The sequence below is a fragment of the Balaenoptera borealis genome, assembly GCF_965194805.1.
Source record: "Balaenoptera borealis genome assembly, chromosome: 9".
Classification (NCBI taxonomy): Eukaryota; Metazoa; Chordata; class Mammalia; order Artiodactyla; family Balaenopteridae; genus Balaenoptera; species Balaenoptera borealis.
In genome coordinates, this window is record NC_138873.1 from 6,353,416 (window position 1) to 6,378,047 (window position 24,632).

Consider the following 24,632-nt stretch of genomic DNA (forward strand, 5'->3'; position numbering starts at 1 on the left):
TGAGTATTCAATTATGTAACAAAGTCCAGATATTTTTCCAAAGAGGCTGTGCAGTGGACACTCACAGCAAACAGTGTGGGAGAGTTCCAGTTGCTCTACAGTCTTTAGTGTTGTGACTTTAATTCTGGTGGACATGCGGTGGGTCTCTCATTCGGATTTCCCTAATGACTGACAATATCATGCACTTTTTCATGTCCTCATTCGTGATTCTTATTTTTTCTTTCACGAGACTCTGTTCCGATACTTCACCCACTTTTAAATTAGGTTCATTAGAAAAGATGTATATCTTTCCAGAATCTTTTGTATATATATTAGATGCCAGTACTTTGTCAGATATGTTTTATGACTATTTTCTGACAGTCTGTAGGTTGTTAATTCATTTTCTTTATATCATCTTTTGATGAAGAGACATTTAAAATTTTAAATTTATTACTCTTTTGTAGTTATTGCTAGAGTCTGTCAAAGAAACCTTTGCATAATCTCAAATCATAAAATATTCTCCTATGTTTTGTCCTAGATGCTTTATAGTTGTGGCTTTTCCATTTAGATTTAGGATCCAGCTCATGTTAATTTTACGACGGTGTTAGGTATGCATACCTATATGGATATGCACTCATTCCTTTCCCCTTGGTTGACTTTGTTCATCAAAATCAAATACCCATATATGTTTAGGTCTATTTCTGGGCTCTAGATTCAAAATAACACCATTTCTGTATAAGGACACAGTAGAGATATCATTAGTAATACTTGACAACTTTGAGTTTTGACATGATACCTTCAATAGATTTTCCAGAATCTTTGACATAAAGGTCTGGAATTCCCAGCATAGGAGTATATTGCATAGAAAATACTTAGTTTCTAATATTATGTGTAAAAATTAATGTTACTTTTTTGTGGTAGAGCTATCCCTTCACCGTCTTCATAAACTTGGTGGAAAACTTCAGACGACACATAAGCTTCTAACATTGTTCTATAATTTACAAGCCTTTCTGCTATATTTCATTGTAATAAACATTTCAGTGTAAATACAATTTCTGAATTCCAAATGATGTCACTTTTTAAGATTTCTTTTGTTGTATAACAAAATTCCAGAGTACCAAAGAGATTAGGGCGTTCCCATGCATAGCATTCACACTCTACATATAAAAAGTGCAAAGATTGGCCACTCGAAAACTGTTTTTGATAAATACTAATTAGCAAGTTTTCTATGGCTGTTGTAAAATAACAACTGTTACATATCTACTTGATTTGCCCTAGCATTTCCACAACTAGTCTTCCATACTTCAGCAAATGTCTCATCCATTTCTACATGGGCATACTTTCTCAACCTCACATAACTTATTCATCTTTAAGTGCCCTTTCACATAAATAATGTCTGCTCTCATTTTCTTCTTAGTTTCACATGCGTACATTCTTAAATGTTTGTCAGTCACTGAGCAGGGCTATTCTTCCAGGACAGTGGGGTTGGTTTAATTGGGATGCAAAGCTTGTAGCTGCAGAGGGCACGCACGTGAAGCCTAATTCCAGATTTGTGGGTGCAGAGGAGATGATGGGCACCAGGGGCGATGGTGGATTGTTGTAGAGTGGATACAAATGTGCACAGCATTCCCTCTCTTTCACTCACATTCTCCCCTAGACAGCACTATTGGACTGAACGCTGCTTTCTAAAGGCATCAAACCACACTGTGGGGCTGCTCCAAGCAGTGCAATGTGTTATGATGCTTTTCTAGGTTATTGTTCTGCTTAAAACTCATTTTTAAAAGAATGATTTCCTGGCTGTTTCCATATAGTCAGTAGGAATTCTGTGCATACTTTTATCACTCAGATGTGGAAAGCATTACCTGTTTTTCTCTTTTCTCTGTTTCTGTTTTCTCTGGCTAAAAGCTATAGTACAAGTTATATATTTTCCCTCTTTGTACCCTGTAGTATTTATGGATTTCAAGAATGTCCCTTTGGCTTAAAATGAAGCAGCATGTTATACAGATTAGGAGCTATAATTGTTAGGCAAATGCTATAGGGCTTTTTAGCAAGTTACACATCACATTTGATTAATGAGAAATAATGGTAGACAGAATTCTTTACAGAGAAAATGTATTTACCATATTTCTTTCCTTAAAATAGATGTGATTTAACAGGTGAAATGTCCTATGATTCCTCTCCTTCACGCAGACATAAAATTGATAGCCTCTTCCATATGGAAAAGAGTATGACATACACAGGAAGTTAGAGACATTGACATAATTGTCTTCAAAGTACAGACAGGCCTGGCACTTTGAGAAATTTTAAGTCGGTATTCACTCTATGAAATGATGGAACATAAATGAATAATAATATTACCGAGGAACTGTAGTCATATGAGGAACTTTCTTTAATGTAAGTTGCTAAGATTTAGGGAGAATCATTTGTGTATTTGTTTGTTTTGTATGTTAACAAGTTTTATGTTTGCATACAAGGGAGAAGTGTCTAATGGAGATAATATATTACAAATTATGTTTCAGTTATAATGGTTGATTTAGTGAATTTTTTAAATTGAAGTATAGTTGATTTACAATGTTGTATTAATTTCTTCTGTACAGCAAAGCAACTCAGTTATACATACATATACATTCTTTATGTATACATATAATATTATATGAATACATATTTATATTCTTTTCCATTATGGTTTAAATACAATTTTATCTCTACTTAATCAAAGCTTGTCGATTGCCTTTGAGAGGATAATATTCTGCCTGTGTTGGGCAAGCATTCGTAGATGGCACACACTGCCTTCCCAGGGCCTGTTTGCTGTTGTACACCAAGCGTCCTGGTCCAATGTCCTCATCACACTTTCCAGAGGATTGTGCTCTCACCACTTCTCTAAGGAGACCTGGTGTGCTCACATGGTCAGGCGTGGCAGACTCCACGGATAACCCTGTGAGCTTTGGTAGCGAAGTACTTGAACCTAGCCAGACCTCTCTCATGCAGTCTCCTCCTTGGAACCTGAGAAGGAGCTAATGCTGGAGTAACGTATCCTCCCTCAAAGTTGAATTGGGTGGGGCGACAGCCACCCTGTCCTCTCTACTGGAGGGATTCTGACACTCCTCATTCCTGGGAGAGCTCTTCCTTAGCTTGGTCCTTTCCTTACCTCTGCTCGACAGAAAGTACCATCTTAAAGGATAGTTCCTTAAGTTCCAGCATGGTCAGATGCTTCAAATAGTTCTCAGTAAATTGGATAAACAAATAACAATTGTCCTAATTTGGGAACTTTTAGGGACATTTGGGGATATCTCTTATGGTGAATTGTTCCAGGATAATTAAAGATACTTTCCTGGAGATTTTTTTCTTCTGAATAATAAGTTACTTTGGGAAAATCTAATTGATCATTCTATTATGCCTTGTGATTTTTGTTAGTAAGCCCATAAAAGTGTAAATAATCACAGCAAAACTGCAGACAGCAGGAATTCTAGTCACTGGCAGAGATGATGCCAAATGAGTGCAATGTGATTCCTCCTGGAAGATCCAAATCCTGAAGGTGTCCTCACTACATTTTGTGGAACGTACGACCTCATATTGATATATTCAGTTGCAAAATAATGTCATGTTGAAAAGAAGACATGCAGATATTCATGGATCTTAGGAAACCATTCATCTCTCTCACTGGAACCTGAATATTAAGTCTAGAACCTTCCCTATCCCTACAACATCCATTTACCCCATAAGATGACCTATTTATATTGCCATTAAGCCATTCTTAGATTCTATTTTGTCACTAATGATTAACAGTTAGTTTCCTAGATTAAATTCATTTCCTAGATTATATTTTTAGAGAGAATATATAAGCTTGATTAAAATGTCAATCCAGTAAATATTAATCTTATTCCTACTATGTGCAAACGACTCTGCTGAGTGCACTAGAGAATAAGAATGTAAGTAGTACCAAGTACCTGTCTTCATAGTATTTGAAAATCTAGTGATTGGGAACAGTGCACAAATAAGGATAACGTAAAGAAAACTATGGCCACTTCCATAAGATAAGCATTAAGTACTATTGCATTTTAGAAAAGGAGTGCTCACATATGAGCATCTATGTAATGCTCATAGATGATTACTAAATAAAAGGGAGTATTTAAGATAGACTCTGAGAAGATAAGTAGAATTTAATGGCTAGAGATGTGCAAGGCAAAGGCATTGAGGTAGCAAATCATCTGATGTTTTTAAACGCAGAACCTGGTCCGGGTAGGCTCTAAGGATGAGTGTGGGAGAGTAATAGGAGGTAATAATGCACAGGTAGGTGGTCTAGGATTAGGGCTAGGGTTAGGGTTAGAGTTACTGTGGATGGCCCTGAATGCCAGCATGGAAACTGACCTTAATCTGGTTATTAGAGGAGAGCTAATGACCATTTGTGAACAAAGGAATGGTATGAAGCCACTGTGCTCTCGCAGGAGCACGCTAGCTGGGGACTGGAATATGGACTGCAGAGAGGAGGAGACAGAGGGGACTGCTAACGTGGGGCTAGTGGGAAGACTCTAGTAGTCCCAGCAACAGGTAACGGGCACCAGGAATCGTGTTTTCAGGAACTGAGTCGTACAGGAAGGGGGCAGAAGAGAAATGGTCAAATGCAAGTCAAGGAAGGCAAGTCAGAAAAGAAGGGATGGGCAACCAAATTCTAAGGAGAATGTTTGCAAGAAGAGGTGCCTAAAGAAGACATTTTAGAAAATTCTCCTAGATTGTCCATAAGATTTAAAATGTCACCATGTGTAAAATGGTTGCACAATATTTTAGTTCCTTCTCTACATCAAATAATACACATTAACCATAATTTTGGATTGTATTTAATATCCACATGAATTAATATGCATGAGAGGGCAGGCTCGAAGCAAGTTCACATTTTATCCAGACATATAACCTCATACGGTTTTAAACAGTTTCATACATTGCTTTTCAGTGGGACACTTCTCTTGCTCAACTAGGTGGTAAGCTTCTGAAATGTAGATGTTCTTTTCTTCTTGTAGACCCAGAACAGTGCCGAAAGTGAGCAAGCAGTAAACGCTTAATGATTCATTTATAGTTAAATAATTGTGATAAGTAGAACAGGTATTTGTGTTCTTTTCTGCTTTTATGCAATCACAGTGACTTTGCTCATTTAAAACTTTGGCCTTTTACACTTGCACAAGATAAGAATCCTGTTTCAATAGGTTAGAAAGATAAGAGCAGCATATTTTCAATATTCAGAACCACTGTGATGGGAAACAGAGGCACAGCATGTACTATTTCCTGAGAAGAAAGTAGAGACCAACCATTGAGACAGAAAACTGAGTTGTTTTTTGGGGTTTTTGGGTTTTAAATTAATTAATTAATTAATTTTTATCATCTTTATTGGAGTATAATTGCTTTACAATATTGTGTTAGTTTCTGCTGTATAACAAAGTGAATCAGCTATATGTATACATATATCCCCATATCCCCTCCCTCTGAGTTTATTATTTTAAACTATATGATAGATCACATCCGTAATCCAGAAAAAAACCTTCCTAATGGTATTCCTTTTTAAAATTTTAGTTATTTAGCAGAACCTTGTATTATATTACCTAGGTTTAATCAACTGAATAGAAATTATTAGAAAAATCTGTTACACTCTGACAATTATATTCTGGTCCATGAGTTGGCTTCTAATAGATGATCAAAATCAATAGACTTCTAGCAGGAAATCACGAGGAAAAATATCATGGAAGAGTTTAATATTAAATCAAATATTACATTAAGAAATTAATACAAATTCTCCTTATAAAATGCAAGCTTTTGATAAAATACAGAGACCACGAAAACCTCAAGTCCACAATATACATGACAGCAAAAGTAAGAAATTGAATATGGCTACAATTTGAAGGAATGAAAAGCCTTAACTTTTTGATTGTTTCTTGATTCAAGACATCTAACCAGTTTTGCATTATGGTCTCAAATATCTGGTAAAACTGTTGTAGAACATTTTGAAATTAATTTAATCTACTTTCTGTGTAATAGTGTATTTTTACATTATCAAATTACAAATTATCCTGAAAGAGCATAATCTAGGCCTTTGGGATGTCTTTTGAATTTCCTCTGTAGTAATTAAATTTCCTAAGCATTTATGGAGTACCTCTTATGTGCCAAGCCATTTGGTGTATTCTTATGATCCAGAGATCAATCATGTTTTTGTCTGTGCCCTTAGAGTCCACCTTCTAGCTGGAGCAGCTGTTTGGTAAAGCACTTCTAGAGAGTGTGAGATCTACTTGCCACATATGAGGCATGACCAGAATGCATTACTAACCTTGATGAGGAAGTAGATCATTCCTGTAGGAGGAAGCAGGAGAGTCAAATTAGGAGGGAGAGGAGCAAGATATAAGGGCACTCCGTCAAAACCAAACAAAACCAACAACTAGCATAAAGTCTGAAGCTCCACCATGTCTTCGGGATTCATGGAGGCGCTCTTGGAGATGGTGCATTGTTTGCAAATGTGTGTGGGACAGAGGTTTGGGAGAAAAAGTCAAGAGAGAATAGAATAAAAAGGAGAGTAGAAAGGAGATCTAGGATGGGGAAGCAAAAATGCAGCCCCCAAATGAGTTGGTAGTAGATGTTTTAAATCAACCAGATTAAAATGTATCATGAGGTTTAAAATGATTCCTGATTGCTAACTCAATAATTTAATCTTTTTCAGTTCTACCATGAAGAAATAATTAGAAATGGCATCAAAGATTAATGCATAGAGATGTTCACAAAATGTTATTCACAACCAGGAAATACTGGAGACAACCCGAGCACGAAAGGGGTGGAATCATTAGGCAAATCAAGCTTCCAAATAGGGCCACATTGTCTGGAGACTTTACAAACCACACAGTCATGACGTCCAGCTCTGTACCACCTGTGGAGAAAGGGAGGGAAAATTCTCTGCCTATCTTGAGTAATCTTACTTTTGGATGATTGGATGTAATTCCATCGAATAGTTCTGTTTTACTATAATTGCCAATCAATATAAGGATGTAAATAGTCAAAATATTGAGCTTAACGAAGGAAGAAGATCTAGGGGAAGGAGCATATTTGTGACTCATTTTACTCTTCCTGGCCAGTCCTCTCCCCACTTGTATTTATCATAGATAAATCAAATCAAAGAATCAACGAAGGGTCCTGATTTCCTTCAGTCCCTTACGTACTGTAGACTTCATACATTCTTCTATACATGTTATTGAAAACTGTTTTATTGTCACTTAACACCTCTTGGTTTTAGTTCCTTCTTTAATTGAATTTGTATTCCTTTGGTTCTTTTTTCTTTTGTTGCTGAGGACTTAGCCAGGTCTGAAGATTTACAGAGTGTGGCTCGTGTGATGGGCTTTGAAAATGGCTTCTTAGGATGGATGAAGGAAAGTTTTCCCAAGAATTGAGATTGCAGTCAGTGTTTTAGTCCTTTGAGATCATTCAGTTCTGTTCTTTTCTGCTTGATAGACTTTACCTTGAACGTTATAAGATTTCATCCATGAAACTTATGAGATTCTACTTGGTGCCTTTCAAGTTGAAATTCAGTATTAGTTCTGTCTATACTCCTGGCAGGCAAACAGAGCTTCTTAAAAAGGAAATTCAAATACAATCCCAAATTCTCTGATGAGCGTAGATAGGAATTTTGATGCAACAGATTCGTATGAGCAGAATCAGGATTAATTTCCCCCTGACTTACTTGACTATTTAAATTAATTTTCACTTGATTGTTTTTTTGTAATTAAAGTAGTGATATGCCAAAATATCAGACATTTGATGACTAAGAACTGTGTAGATGAAGAAGACAGTGCTAAAAGAATAGTAAGCCTGTGCCAGGAGATAAATGCTACGTTTTATTCATCTCCCTGACGGAAAGTAATTTTTCTGTGAAAACAACTAAGTCATTTTGCTAATGATTTACTGAAAAGTTCATAAAGGATTTTGAAGAAGACTTCATCATCTGAAATCCAGAGGTGAATTAGTATCCTTCATTTTAATATCTTACCGTGTGAAATAGGCTGTACTCTTATGTAATCATGAAAGACTGTTTGCCAAAGGAAGAAAAAATGTCTATATGTCAAGTTTCCATAAATATAAAAAAATAAATAAAAATCATTGTGCCCTATTCAGAAAGAGGCTATGAGTTTATAAGGAAAATAAAACAGGTTACTTCAATTATTTTTTACTACTTTGGTCAGTTCTGATGCATAAATAGCCAATTATTTTTCTCTTCTGTTTTATATAACAAGTTTTTAGACTCATCAAAATTTAATAACAGTGAGGAGATAGACAAAGACAAAGCAGTTCAACAAAAATAACGGGTGTTCAGGACAACAAACAGGACTTGTCCAGTGCCCTCTCCTAAAAGCATGCTCCATCTTATTTCCATCCTTTTACTCTAGTGCTAGTGTCACTAGAGTTAAGGACTTTCAGTATTTTCTTAATATAGTAACATTTTTTGTAAGGTACCACTTAAAAAGCAGTCCTCTCAGAAACCTATATTGCAAGATTTGGGGGCTGAATTGAAATGAATTTTTCATTCCTTATAAAAGTGAAACAAAATTTTCAAGCATTTTCTTCCTTTTTTTCCTCCCAGTTCTTCTCAGCTTTTTTGTTACTTACTTAGGGCATCCCTGTTATGTAGAATGAGTCGTAGTGCAGGGTAGGTAGAAATCAGCATATACAGAGGAGACAGATGCATCTCCAGAGGCATTGGCCTGTAACCAGCATTTTCCAGACTGTGACGGGAAGAGTACCAGCTCCTCAGTGTGCCTTCTCTAAAGGGTTTCATGGTCAAATAAATTTAGAATGTGCTTTACACTATTTTCCAGTCTTGGGCATTTGCAATCACGTTAGCATTCTAAAAGCTCTATTTCATTTTTAAAGTGTTGATTCCTATTCATTTATAGATTTCGTAATCCACGAATAAGTTGCAAATTGCAGTATAAAACTACACTGGCCTGGACAATATTGTGAAGTGAGTCATGACTATCCTCAGCATTACCTTCTTATTCTTTCAGTGTCTTCACCTCATACTCCCTTAAGTACCGAGTCTTCATTCCTCCCAAGAGGGTCACTTATTACCAAGAAATACATATTGTGTTTCTCCAGTATGTATGTGAAAGAACTATAAACTACTGTGCTTGATTATTTGATCATTTAAATCAGTTTTCACCTAATTTCAGTGACCTCGGTTAAGGTGATGGGGCTGACTAGTCTAGGAGTGATAGGGGAAAAATTAAAAGCTAAATTATGATGCTGCCACGTTAGGGAGATTATTGTAGACTGGAGTAGTCAAGAAGGGTGTTATGGAGAACACTGTGGTTTAGCTGAGTCTAGAAGCATGAGGCAAACTGAAGGAGAATTAGGGAGAATTTGGAGAATTGAGGTGACACACATCCTGGGAGATTGGGTAACTCTGTGAGTCAGTCACAACAAGACCACAAAAAGCTCCCTGAGTGGTATTTGTATTTGGAAGGCTAATGTGTATTTCCCTGGCATGAGTCAGTTGGTGCAGGTCAGTCAAGGAAGAGCTTTTCTCAGAACCTCTCCAATCCTACATTCTAGCAGCCACTAATTATACCTTGGGGAAAAGTGGCTCTTGTCCCTAGGAGCTCCTGAGAAACCCTCATTATACAAAATCCCTTAGTTGTAATGGATCCCCAGCGTATTAAACCTAAGGATACCTAAAGCATTACAATTATCTGATTTTTTCTGCTTAATAATGTTCCACAGAAGAACTTTTTATTTTAGTAAACTAATCAATGTAAATTAATTATCATGTATCTAAGCATAGGCAGTGTTTATTATGTCTCATAATAGAAATAGATTCTTGCTCTATGTGAGGAAAAAATCGCTTTCAAATTAAACACCTTATGTCATTTGAAGATACTTTTATCTTCATAACGTTTTTCATTCTCTCTCTCTCTTTTCTTAAAGTGGGATGATAAGACAGAAACCAGCCTGTGTCCATTGGTTATGGTCTATGGTGAATTTTTTTTTTTTTTTTGGAAGACTGTGTGTTTCCAAAAGGAAAATTCCTCTGTCATTCTGAAAATAGTCTCAGGCATTAAAATATCACGTTCTAAAATGTCGTTAATTCTCTTTTCTTGTGGCTGCTCAGTTTTCTTGTGAAAGACTTCTATGGACTAGATAAAAGGAGGGGAAAATCACTTTTCGCCTAAACCTTACAGCTTCCACCAGAAGCTATTCTAAGAAAGGGCCTGGGAGGTGGAGGATTGAGAAGCTGCAAATATGGAGAAAGAGACTGGCATATGTTTAAATCATATGTTTCTGAAGTTTGAGCATGAAATTTCATTTTAGAAGAAGTTGCCCTTGGGAATAGAGGAATGAAATGCCGGGCGCCTGTTTGTCTGATGACAGCCAAGCTTGAGACAAACTCTGGGCCAACCGGGTTGCCCACCTGTGCCGCCAAAATACCCTCGGTTTCAGCTCTGAGTGTGAACGGCATGTGTTTCCTGAAGATTAGTGAAGAGACAGTAGAAAGTTCAGGTCACCTACTGAATCTTCTAAGCCCCAGTGCTCTCCAATATTCCGGCCATCTCTGCTTTCCTTCCTCTCTCTCTCTATTCTAACCTTAGAATCTCCTCTGCCCTCTCGATTGCTTCACACAGATCTTCACTAGTGGCTTCTCTAAGCTTTGCCAGTTTCTTTTACTTTTATTAGAAACTCGATTATATTATAATAGTCCTCAGTGTCAGGTGATATTTGAGTGTTTTTATAGATTCAACCACCATGAATTAAAGCTCTGTAATTATTTGACTTACTCCATCTGATGTGGGAAAAAAGAATAAACGAAACTGGACAGTTTCCTTAAAATAGGTAAATAGTTCACAATTTCCAGTCTGTATCAAGCATGAGCAAACCAGAGCTGCTTGAACATTTCCTCCATTCCTGGTATCTAGACAACAGGACATTTTACCTTGACAAAGGCTGGCAGGCAAAGCTCTAACTCAGTTCAGTCTTTCTTTACATCATCTGAATGACATGTTAATGAGCCTTTGTAAAGGCAGGACCCAAATATAATTGTGCTGGATTTATTTTTCCCCGGTGCAGGATCTTTTGCAAAAGCCCTGCTGGGATGCATTTCTTCTGGAGTATGTCTTTTTTCAGAATCACAGCTTGATGTTCTTTTCACCTGAAACAAATACTGCCAGGGGGCTCCGTGCTCTAGAGCAGGCCTACAATAACAAGGCCTTGGTGTGGGGAGCCATGGCGATTTTGCCCTCAGGAAATAGTTTACGTTCTCAAGCTCTTGGGACAGCATATAAATCAGGAGTGAAAAATAGCAGAAACAGAAGAGCCCCCAAACTCAAATATTTTAAATTCCCATTAAAAACATTCTGACAGTGTCTCCCAAGGATAAATGTGTGCATTACAGATTTGCCTGTACTTGAGTTACAGCTGTGATGGGTCCTCTTCACTGTCATCGCCCATCAGGTAATTTTTAAAATATCCTCTATTTCTGAACTTACTGACATGTTTATTTCCTTGAAAGGACACTGCCATTACAGTGGGTTTGTTCGGTATTGGAAATGTTACAAGAAGCTAGTTCACTGAATTCCCATTGTAGTTCACTGAATTCCCATTGTAGTTCACTGAATTCCCATTGTAGTTCACTGAATCAAGGAATCTACATTTTAGGAGGTAGAATCTATCCAAATGCTATACTTTGGGGATCAAGATGCCTATGATAAAATCCATGGATGTATTTATAATGCATAACACTCTCCACCACAAAGCATTCATTCATAGAGGGCTTACGTATTCAGAGCAGTACACCCCGGTGTTCTCGGTGCTCCTCTAGAATTCCTGCTCCCTGTTCTCGCCCATCAGCCTCATTCCCTGCAGACCCTCCCTCCCTCTCTTGGCTGCCTTTGCCCTCTGCACATTAGTGCACAGCGCTGGATGCAGGCATGCTGCTTGTGCACAGATCTCTGTGTCTTACTTACAAATAAATAAGCAGGATTTTCTGTCCTGAAAGGGCCCACACCCTGGCTGCTTACGTGAGCGTCCTCACCTGCCAACACACTCGGACCTGATGTCCTCTAAAAAATGATGTCAACTTCTGCCTTGGCAGGCAGTATAAAAGGAGGCTTTATTACATATTGTCTTTGCCTCTCAATTCATACCCATCATTGATGAAAATCTGACTTGTATCTCAGAACTTCCTAAGTTCCTGACTGCTGGTCTGTATTAGATCTCTATTACCCATAGCCCTTTGGCTTTTTGTAGGGAAGAGAAGAGGCATGGCTGACTCAAGAGTATATTCCGTATTACAGTTTCCTTTTGCGTGTTTGGCTAGCTGTTACTCCTTTATTTTAGACCTCTTCCTGCATTTCAAATATATGGTAACTGATTATGTTTTTGCACTCTGGCATATATCACCTTGGCTTTTATTTATTTGTGTGTGTGTATGTGTGTGTGTTTTGTTTCTTGGGGTTTTCTTTGTATTAACTTCATAGGATCCTTGTGAGGATTAAGTAAGGCTTAATAGCAAAGCTGCTATTACAAGGGATCTCAAAACTCCCTGGCTTCTAATCGTTGTTTTTTTCGGCAGCTCAGTTATTATCTGATAGTTATTTTATAGATGCAGAATCCACAAACGTAGCTAGTTGGATCACGTTAAGGGGTGATATTATCAAAACTATGACACCGTGATGCACCTGACTGTCCTTTGACATTAGATGATCCTCCAGGCCAGCACTCACTTGTAGCTGTGCAGCCTCTTCTTTGGGTTGTGCCAGAGACCTATTGCTTCACTTTGTCTCCTTGGAATTCTCTCTTACACTACTCATGACTATCATCTCATTTTATTATTAATAAAGTATTTCTTCAGACATGTATAATACAATTACCTTGATTAAAAATTTCATAGTTAGAATTATAACCTAATAATGCCTCCCTAGGTATCAGGTTATCATGGCCATGTATGAGATCATCCCAAATTATCTCTCTGGCGATCCCTAATTTCATTCTTAAGAGTATGACTTAAGGGATTTCCCTGGTGGTGCAGTGGTTAAGAATCCGCCTGCCAGTGCAGGGGACACAGGTCTGATGCCGGGTCCGGGAAGATCCCACATGCCGCAGAGCAACTAAGCCCGTGCGCCACAACTACTGAGCCTGTGCTCTAGAGCCCGCGTACCACAACTGCTGAAGCCCGCGCACCTAGAGCTCGTGCTCCACAACAAGAGAAGCCACCACAATGAGAAGCCCGCACACCACAACAAAGAGTAGCCCCCGCTGGCTGCAACTAGAGAAAGCCCGCGCACACCAACGAAGACCCAACGCAGCCATAAATAAATAAATGAATGAACGTATGACTCAAAATTGGGGTTAAAAGCACCCTGTCCTTACCTTCATATACTAACTACACCTTAAAATGGGAAGTTAATGTATTCTTGAAAAGTGCTTCCTTTTTTATCAGAAAAAGATAACTATGTTTTCTAAATCTGTAAGATGCCATGAAATCATATTGAGTTGGGCATCTGGAGTGTTGAGGGGAGCTTATTATGCTGGATCTGTTTTAAGGTGGTAATCACATTGGTCTTATGTCTCTTACATCATTGCCAGTCCCTTCTCTGTGCTGGATGCTGTGGGAGTGCCTTGTGTTTGATCACTTGAGGGGGCAACATCAATATAAAATCAACTAAAGAAAGGAATTGGAAATAGCCAACACAGAAGTGGTCTGATCCTGTATCTTTTTAGAAAAGAATAAATAGAACACTGACTAAACATTTATTTTTAGTTTTGTGTCATGATATACACAGAGGAGGGGACAGGGTTGTCTCAGTAGAAAATATAGAACACATATGAAAAAACCTGGAGGTTACAAAAACTAAGTACATAGGAATATAAACCAAGGACTTACATGTCAGTTCGGGTGTTTTTAGCTTCGTACAACAGCAGGCTCGTTCATATCATGTAACAAGTTCAAAGGTAGAAAGACTCCAAGACTGAGTAACTAAATAGCTCATGGCCCAGTTTGACTACCTCTATATCATGGCCCAGTTTGGCTATCTCTATAGTCTACTATCTTAAGTATGTGATGGCCAAATTCTATGTGTATGCTATATACCAAGAGAGACAAGTTATCCCTATGTGTAAATATTCCCAGGCACAGTGGTCCTGGCACGGTCTAAGGCACATGAGACTTAGCACAAAATAATGAGGTGGTCCTCATTTGTAGAAAAAATAGTTTCCCAGACAACTAAATCACTATGTGGGGGAATCCCTATTGTTTTATTCCATATATTCTTATTCTGAATGAAGAATTGTCTTTATCTATTTGAACACTGGCAAGAACTATTGACATCCAGGTCATTATCAGATAGCTAAATGCTTAGAGCAGCAAAATGCAGAGCTTTATGCTTACATATATAAAAGGTATTTTAAAGGTTGTATTGCCCATGATCAGAAGAAGAGTACAATTTCATTAATAAATTGTATAGAAGTGAATACCTCCACTACAGGAAGGCTGCAGGGACTTTTCCCCGTTGGAAATTTAATCTGATCTCTCTTCTAATTAGTGATTAAAAACAAATGACCAATGGGAGTTATAGGGAAAAGCCTGAATACTTGATTAAGTTCTGAAAACTAAAATTGATGAGTTGGTACTATGCTAACTTATCCCATCATGTATTGGTCCTTTCATGTTTATCCTCATACTTTCACTCAATTGTAGCCTTAAGTCTTACTAAAAAAAAAAGGAGCAAATGTGTTTCTTCACCAAAGCCGGTGAAGTGTTTATTGCCCATCAGGTATGTTTATCTACAAAGCTGGATGCCGTGGATAATGGAAATATGGCCAAGTCAGAGCAAAAATCCAAGATCACAATATAATGGAGTCACCTTAGCCCTTGGAGTCTGGGCTAATACAACTTTTATGGAATGCAAAAAGCACTTCAAGCTGACCTAGATGCTGTTTTTGAGGTGCCAATGGTCAAATAGGGCAAATACATTTGAATGGCTTTGCTGGTGTAAATAAAAATGGTTTGGCTCCAATAACATGAAATCCTAGGAAAATACATTTATTTCAGCAGCAAATGTACTAAAAGTAAACACGTAAAAATATTAGTCTGACCATCATTGAGCTATAAAATAAGAGTTTTTAAATTTTTCAGGGGTTTATTTGGTTTGGCCTTTGGTTTCTCCCTTCATCAAATTAACTTCTGTTCATCCTTCAGGGACTCAACCCAATTGCATTATTTTCCATGCACCTTTCATGATTACCATTTACCCAAAATCAGGGTATGTTCATTTGCTTACTCATTCATTTATTTATTTGTTCATTCATTCATCCATTGCCACTCCGGTTTCCCTAGCAGACAGAGTTAGGAGCAAAGTTACCAGATTTAGTGAGTAATAACACATGGACACTCAGTTAGGTTGGTATTTCAGGTAAATAATAAGTAATACTTTTAACATAAGTATGTCCCATGCAATATTTGTATTGTACTTACACTAAAACATTATTTGTTGTTTATCTGATTTCAGATTCAGTTGAACTTCCTTTTTTTTAGCTGGCAACTCTACTTAGGAATGTCAAGACTGAAGGGCAGTTAAGACACTCTTGGAATATTTTAGGTGATGGAGAACTCAAATAAAACAGTTAATGGAAAGATCAGTTAATAGAAAGGAGAGACCTAAAAAAAATTCAGGATGTAACATTAACATAAGCTGGTAATTGATAAATGTTAGTGGTGAAGGTGAGTGGTTAGGGCTCTAGTTCAGGCGACCAAGTAGATTCTTGTTCAACCCATTTTACTTTTCCTTTTTATCATTTTCATCTGTATAATCTTTCTGAGTGAGGTTTTTACTAACTACTTATTGTTCATTGAACTAGCAATGTGGTGTGAAGTCAGACCGTCTGGAATCACTTCTTAGCACTGCCACTGACTTGAGTGACCCACAGAGTGCTATTCAGTCTCTGAATCTCTAGTTGCTTATCTTTATGTTGAGAAACATAGTGGGAATATATACAGCAAAGTCAATTCCCACTGCTTGTTATAACTTTTGTCTTCTACTTTTTGTTTATATTCAGCTTCTAATTTTTATAATGCATATAAATTACCTTCTAATTAAATTTATAAGAGGCTACTGATATACTTTGATATAAAATTATTTTACATAGTGGTTTAACAAAAGGTGCTGAAACAATTGGTTAGCTATATTCAAAAAAAGAAGAACAACAACAAGAAAACAACAACAACTACTACTACTACTACTACTACTTTCATCCATACCTTGCACTATATGGAAGTATTAACTCAAAGTGGATTATGGGCTTAAATGAAAACCTAAAACTATAAAACTTCTAAGAGAATATAAAACATAAGAGAATATTTTTGAGACCTTTGGTTAGGCAAAGATGACACCAAAAGCACAATCCATTAAAAAAAAGAAATGGTAAATTAGATCCCATTAAAATTAATAACTACTCATCCTCAAGAGATACTAAAAGCCTGAAAAATAGACTGCAGACTGGGAGAAAATATTCACAAATCACATCTGATAAAGGAATTTTATCCAGAATATATGAAGAACTCTGAATACAAAAATAAGGAAAAAAATTGAACCATTTAAAAATGAATAAAATGTTTTAATAGACACCTCATCAAAGATACAAAGGTAGCAAGTGAGTTCATGATAAGATATTCAATATTATCAGTTAGTAGGGAAGTGCAAATTAAAACTACCATGAGGTACCACTACACAGCTATAGAATGGCAATAACAAAAAATCAAGCAACTGACAAGTATGTGGAGCAACTGGAACTGCTGTTGGGGATGCAAAGTGGCAGAGTCATGTAGACACACACTTACCAGGTGACCCAGCATCCTCACTCCTGAATGTTTCCGCAAGGGAAATGCAAACCTACGTTCACACCAAATTTATACGTTCAGCTTAAAGCAGCTTTATTCATTATAGCCAACAACAGAAAACAGCCCAAATGTCCTTCAAGTAGTGAGGGGATAAACAAACCATGGTATGGAAGACCACACACAGACAGAAGGAAAAAATAGAAGATGAAAACATAGAAAAATTAATTATTTTAAAATGCAAGTTGTATCAGTGACATTGTTATTCAGATTGGGTTTATCACAGGTAAATGGGAAAAAGGCCAATGTTGCAATGTGAATAAAGAATTTATGAGTAAAGATAGAATGAGATAGAGAGTAGAGGAGGTAGACTGTTTTGGGCAAAAATGATGAGTTCTATATTGGGTCACTGTGTTTGTATTATCCTTGGAATGTTCAAATGGAGAATGATAGCCCTATCCTCTACATTTTTATAATGCATACCTTGTTGCGCCTTTAAACATTTATTTAATTCTGCCTTGTTTTATAGCCATTTGATATATTTGTTTCCCCAATGACATTATAATCTCCTGAGGGAGGAAACTAAGTTTTACTCCTATTTATTTGTGAACACAATTAACACATTTTATTTCAACAAAAGCTATTTTCTAAATCTATCACTATTACATGATGGTACGCAGTTCATTGACTTCCGGGGTTGATTCAGTTGATCTGTTTGCAAAGGCCCATTTCTTCCAACCTTCATCTCCTCTTACAATTCCATTTATAATACTCCTGAGACTTTCACTTGATCTAATAAAGTGATTCTTACCAGGTGAACTGTACCATTCTTTATTTGAACTAACCTTGAGTACAGCTATACATCAGTCACTGTGCCAGCCCCAGGTGGTATGAGTTGAAAGACACTGGCTTCGTTCACATGAAACTCAAAACAAGTTAGAGACAACTAGGATGGTCTAGTCATTAGTGTGATAAAAGAGGCATGAATGTAATTCATGGAACTAGAAAGAAAAGGCACCTAAGTCAGCCTGGGTGGTGTGAGTGGAGGTTTAAAAAAAATCTCTGCAGTGAATTTTGAAGAATGAGCTGAGATGATTTATACTGAATAGGTATAAAAGGCCACAAGAAACAAACAGCAGAATAGCTTTCAGCAGAACCTGGACACCTGAGATTTGCGGGATGGGAAAGTGGAAGCGGTTCAGCATGGCTGAAGCCAAAGTTTCATGAAGGGATGTGGAGAGACCAAAGATTGGGAAAGTCAGTAGTACCTGATTATAAAAATGTGCAGTCACGGTAGAATTGGCAAGGCTTGGTGAGTGAGCGTGGGGACTGATGGTGGGGTAGCAGTCCAGGGTGACTGGGTTTCTGGTTGGGTATCTGAGTGTGTGAGGATGCCATTCATTAAGGCAGGGAGGAGCAGATTCGGAGAGTAAGGGAGTGGGTTCCGCTTTGGCCGTGGGTAGTTAGCTAGGGCTGCCCTGAAAGTAGTGAAATATACGCAGCTGGGACTCAGGAGGGCGATCTAAACGTGGGCTCCGCCAACAGCTCCTGCTCATTCTTCAAGTCAACCCTTGCTTGGGTGCTGCTTCTTGTGAGAAACCGTAAGAATACTGATCTATTCATCAAAGCACTGTGATTAACTACCGTGCACTAGACAGTGTTTGGGGCATTAAGTGAGCAAAGTAAACATTGTCCCCGTCATCAAGGAATTTATAAAGTCAAGGGTTGAATGAAGGAGACACAAAATAAATATAGTATTTAGAAACTGAGATAGATGTTATAGAGGGAATAACCAGGATGAGATGGTAAGAAAATGAATAATGGGGTGGTTTGGACAGGGAGCCCAGTGAAGGGCACTCTGAGGAGACACCATTTAAAATGACACTTGAAGGAAGCAAAGGAAGTGGTTGCCTACAGGCCAGGACAGCAGCATGTCAGCCACTGGGAGTGGAAATGTGGAGGGTTAGAATAGGAAAGAGACCACAGTTACCCACTCCACAAGCATTCATTAACCAAACTAGAGAAAGAGTGTATAAATGTAAAAATAAGATTCAAATTATGGAATTTGAATCAAATATTTTTCTAATAAAGGTTATTTAAAATTAGGTTTAAAGGGATACATTTCCATCAGATGTCATTGTACATGACAGTCCTCATTTAGGGGAGTTGGAGACAAGACAAATATACCATGGGGTGAAAGAAACTCCTGACTGAACCTGAACCATAGGAACACACTTGGTCATAAATTCTAAGAAAAAGAGAGCCTATTTGTGGTCTAAATTATTTCTTAGGTAATAGTATTGGAATCCTGGAGTCTAAAACCAGACTGTCTGCATTTACATCTTGGTTTAGCCCCTTGCTAAGTATGTGTCCTTGCGTTAGTTACTTAAGCATGCCTCAGTTTCTCATCTGGAAAGTCAAGCTAGTAAGTTTAATGCCAGGGGTAAATGAATAACTAAATTGATTGTATTTAGAAAAATATCTGTCACATAGTATGTGCCAACAAGTGTTTACTATTACTATTGCCATCATAAATGGGTCAGTGAAATGCAATCTGTAAGAGTGGTTACAGCATGGTGCCCATGAGGATGGTTGCTGTTCCTGTGTTCTGGGTCAGGCTTCAGCGACAGGGAAGCTCCGCCTGTGCAGAGCTTAAGTTGAGGGTCGGCAGCACAAGTGGGGCATTAGCTTTCCCAATGTTAGCAATCAGATTGCACGCCAAGCATGCGTGAAATCAACTGTGTAAGCTGCTATGCATTTCTGCAGCGGTGGAACTCCTTGGGCGCGTGTTCACTGTGCCCTTGGGGGTGTGCCTGCAACACCACATCCTCCTGTCTGTGAGCCCCTTCTCAGAGACATTGTAGTAAAGCCAGAATCAATATGCCAGTTCCCTGAAGGCTTGGAGCACGATATGGTTAGATCCCATGACCTCTGAGAGCATCTTTCTGCCATTGGTCCTGTCCGCAATTTTGGTGAATGATTTCTGCCTTTTTTCTTTCTCACAAGAATATTATAAGAATTCATTAATGGTGCAAGGTACTTTGAACACCTCTACAAAGTGCTTTCTTGTTATCTTATTACATTTGATATCTCGCCAATCTTTTGAAAAATGTAAGTCATGAATATTAAAATCCATCTTCCATATTTTATGCTGTTTTTATCATGATGGGAGAATATTAATTTATCAGAGATTTGTACTTTTCTGAAGGTTGCTTTTAAGGTTCTCTCTCAGTGCACTTTGCTAACCTCATTCAACATGTGGATGGTAAAATGGTCAAGATAGGATATTAAACATCTGCAATTTGAGAAAGAGATTGTGATGGCAAGGTCCATAACCGGCTCCTTCCTTTTCCCTCTTAAGCTTAAACCACTTTCAGGCAAATTAAATAGAGAAGCATATGTAGATTTCTTTAAATGAGCCAGATAATTTTTATAATGTCTTAATCAAATACACCATCCATTTTGTACTAAATTATATATTTTTGAGCCTAGTGACTAATGCCAATTTGATTGGCATCATCTAAAGTTACTCATGCCTCCATGTGCTTTTTCCCATGAGCTCTCTTTGCGTGGTTAGGCTACAGCCCCTCTCTTCACTCCTACTTTGTTGAATCGAATGCTTTCTCATGTTTCAAGACTCAATCCAAGCTTCACCCCCTCTGAGAAACAAACCTATGCAAATAGAATGAACAGTTTTCTCCTGGACAGGCTCATTATACCCTGTGCTACTTCTTGTATAACATGCATAATGCTTTACTGCATTTAATTACTTGCTTTCTTATTTTCTTCAAATATATCCTGTTTGCCCTTGATGTCTGGTTCACATGGCTGCTTGTATCAGGAATTGCATTCAGCTGCTAGAAACAGAGATAAAAAATTACGGTGACTTAAACACGATAGAGTGTATTTTTCTCTCTAGTAGAAGTTTGGCGGTAGGTAGTCCAAGGCTGATATGCCTAACTACTGACATCAAGGATACAGTTTCTCTCCTTCTTTCTGCCCCATTGCCCTTACTGCCTGTTTTTTCTTTTTGCTCAAAGTCACCTCCTGGTCCGAGTCGTTTCCTAGAGCATCATCCATCAAACTCATATTCCAAACAAGAAATAGAGGAAAAGGGAATGGCAGATAAGAGTTGGCATCTGCTGTCTTTATCCTTTGTATTTAAGCTTAATAGACATGAAACTCTTACCTGCTTACATTTCACTGCACAGAAATATGTCAATGATGCCTTCTAGCTGCAAGGGAAACTGGGAACTATAGTGATGTAGGGGGGTATTTTACCACCTCAAATATTTTATTACTCACTAAGGAAGAAGGAGAGAATGTGTGTTGGTAAAACAACAAGCTAGCAGCCTCAGCCACAGTGTTCAGTGACTTACATGTAGAAGTAAGTAAAAAACATCTCCTAGAACCGTTGCCTGTATATTAGGTGCTAGCACAGCAAAGGACCTTGCCCTACTCATTCTCAAAATTGGAAACTGAGAAAAGCAACTCCAAAAGCATTGCTTGCTAAAGTAATTAGATTTATTGCCTTGGTTCATAATTAAATTTTATATTCAATTCTAGTATTTTTTTGTCATACTAGAATTATTTATTATGATTATTTGCGGCATTCGTGCTCTTATCCACGGCACTTCCTGTGCCAAAGATGCCAGGATTAGCACCTGGATTTGTGCTTTTAACAACCAAGCAAGCTCTTCTTATACATTTTCATCTTTTCCATGTGCATTTCCTTATTGGCTACTCTGCTTTTTCTTGCTTTCTTAGTTTTTGTATTTATTGGAATTTTATATCAGAGCATTGTGAATTAAAATCATGTAAGTATCTTATACAGTAAAAAGTGTATTGATATATGAGGTCATGTGTTTGTGTACTCTTGGTTATACTGACTTTAAGTCAGTCAAAATAGTCAAACCGACAGCTCTATGATGATGCGTTACAGAATGTATTTATGGAAAGGGCTTGGTAATCATCTCTCCAAATGTGTGCTGTTTTCAAACCAGATAACACGCACATAATCCTGGTTAGAGTTGCTCTCCTTTAAGACTCTCTAATGAAAGAGTACACTTCCATCTAATGGGGTGATCGGCACTAAATTCCTTATGCCTGTTATTTGTGTCTATCAACCCCCCACACATGATCCTCTTTTGCTCCCCTTACATCCCTACATTATTTATACAAAATCCAACATAGAGTAATGTCATATATTTATTTTTAAATCATCTGGATGCTTTTTTATTACCGATATTGATTGCCATAGGCAATTTCTACATATTGCCTCCAAATCAAATGTCTTACTTATTTCATTTTATGTCATCTTAAAATAAATAATCAATAACACAAAATGTGTTGCAATTCAAATGGTTAATTTGAATGTTAACTGAATGGTAAGACAGGTGAATACACAAGGGTATTTCTTTAAATATACTTAACTGAAAATTGCACATTTGAAGGATTCCAAATGTACTTAAATTGATCTACCAAAACGCACTGAAAAATAAAACATTAAGTAAATTTGATTTGATTTTGAAGGTACAGATGTATACTTTTAAAAGTTTGGATTTTGTACATGCTCTAGTTTAAAGAAAACACAAAATTTAATATTTTTAACACATATTTCAAGTGATTGTTTTGAAAAGTGACATAAAAGTCAGAGTTTTCAGAAGTATGAATAAACTAGTTTGATTCTAAACAGTCACAATATTGTATATAATCTTACATTTTGCCTGTGCTACTACTTTAATTAAAGTAATATAGGTTTTTGTTTAGAAAACCACAGCTTTTATAATAGCAAATATTACTGACACAATCCATCTGCATGTTCTGAACCAAATTGCTTTGTTTTGTGCAACTGGTGAGGGTGATCCTTTGGGACAGGTTTGAGATTGTTTGGCAACCCTCTTAGATGTGACAGTTGACTCTTTCCTCTTGCGGCATTTCTCTGCTGCGAAAAAAGACAAGGTGACAACCAAAATAACGCCATAAAGAGCTTCTCTATTCTGAACTACACACACACACACACACACACACACACACACACTGTGCTTTCGTTTACAGTTGTCATGATTGTTTTTTCTTCACTGTACAGCACCACACTTCTCTGCAGCCAAGCAAAATTTATATTGCCAAGACAGATGCTGTAAAATGAAGCTGAACATGGCAGGCATTGAAAGAGTTGTGTGTTTGCAAATGATTACCTGTCATAATGTGTTTCTCAATTTCTTTTTTTTCCCCTAAATTATCATGAAAAACACAAGGTTAGAAAGGAAATTGTGCTTCTTAGTCTTAGAAATCGTGATTTTAACCAGGAAGCTAGAAGGAAGGTGATGAATTTTTCAGTGCAAGAACTGAATCACAGTGAAATCCCAAATTGAATGTTCAAAATCATATTATTAAGGGCAAGGCTTATATTCAAATATCTAATCCTGTTGAACTTTTTTAAAGAATTACTCAGTGACTTAAAATCATTCACATACCCAATGCCTCCCCCCAAAAAATTTTGCAAAGGCCCTTTTAGTAAATGAAGTATTTGGTGACGTTGACTTGTTGTCAACAGTACAATGCACATGCCTGTATTTGGGTATCTTGATTAAGTCGTGTCTCTTCAGAATCCTGGAGGATTCATAATGCTTGAAACAACTCACAGTAGCCTACAGACACCATCCCTTCTTTGGAGTGGACCTCTTAATAACAATTGCTACCTGGGAATATTTCATGTTATTCCTATGTATGGATCTGAGAATGTTTTTACACCTTAATCAATGTCCTCTGAGGCAGATATGCATTTCTTCTCAGTTGCACCTAATCTTCTCTAAGCATGAATCCGTAGTTAAAATGGGAAAACAATCTGATGTTCCAAATGCCGGTTTAAGGCAAACTGATCACCATGACTGACGTATGGAGATGGGAATGCTGTGTAGAGACACTACCTATGCGGTTCCACTGTACTGAAATGCTGCTCTCCTTATCCTGCAGTAGGTACTCCTCACCTTTGTTCATAGTTGTTAGCTGTGCCTATATCTGACTCTTTGTGTCACTTCACTTCTTAGTGGATTTATAATTCTGTGTGTTTTCACCACAGGCTTCTTACGATCGAATGAATGCCTTACATTTTTGTAGATACTTTACTATTGAGAACTATCTATTTATACCCAACTTCATTCCATAAAGGACTTAAGACAGTGATGAACTACATAATTAAGGGATATTCACATGAATGCCAAGGGCACACCACTGATAGTGCTGAAGCCACTGTGGGTTTAATTATGGTTGCTGCCCCCACCCTCCCAAAAAAATGACAGAAAAAGATACAATATACATATGAATAAAAGCACATTTTTTAGTATTGTGTCAAATTGCACTTAAATAGTTTAACCTAATTTTGAGGAGGTTATGGCCCATCTCTGTACCAAGGAAGGACTAATGGCATCAATTGTCTCTTCCCCTATTCTCAGCCCTCACTTTCCTTTTCCCTGAGTCACCGTTTAGTCACCTCCAAATTTCTAAAACTTCTCAGCTTTTGCTTTAACTGTCCTCATTATCTCCTTGCCTGAATGTGCAATTCCAGTTTTTTCCATGTTGGATCATTTGATGTTGTCCTGCAGATCACGATGTTCTGTCCATTTTTTTCTCTATGAGCTCAACCGTTCTGATTGCTCTGTCCTTTAGTCACTGCCTTTTTTTCCTGTAGAGTCTATGATGTTAATCCCATCAGTGTGATTTTATTTAAGATATGTTTTACTTCTCCATATATTTCATTTGGGACTTTTCAACATTCATTTCTCTCCTCATCAAGGTCATGTTT

At 37.4% G+C, this 24,632-nt stretch overlaps 1 protein-coding gene across 18 annotated transcripts in view; it reads left to right on the forward strand.

The window, feature by feature from the left end:
• Window positions 1-24,632, forward strand: part of PRKN (parkin RBR E3 ubiquitin protein ligase) — a 1,304,064-nt gene that overhangs the window by 524,453 nt on the left and 754,979 nt on the right. The window lies entirely within an intron of this gene.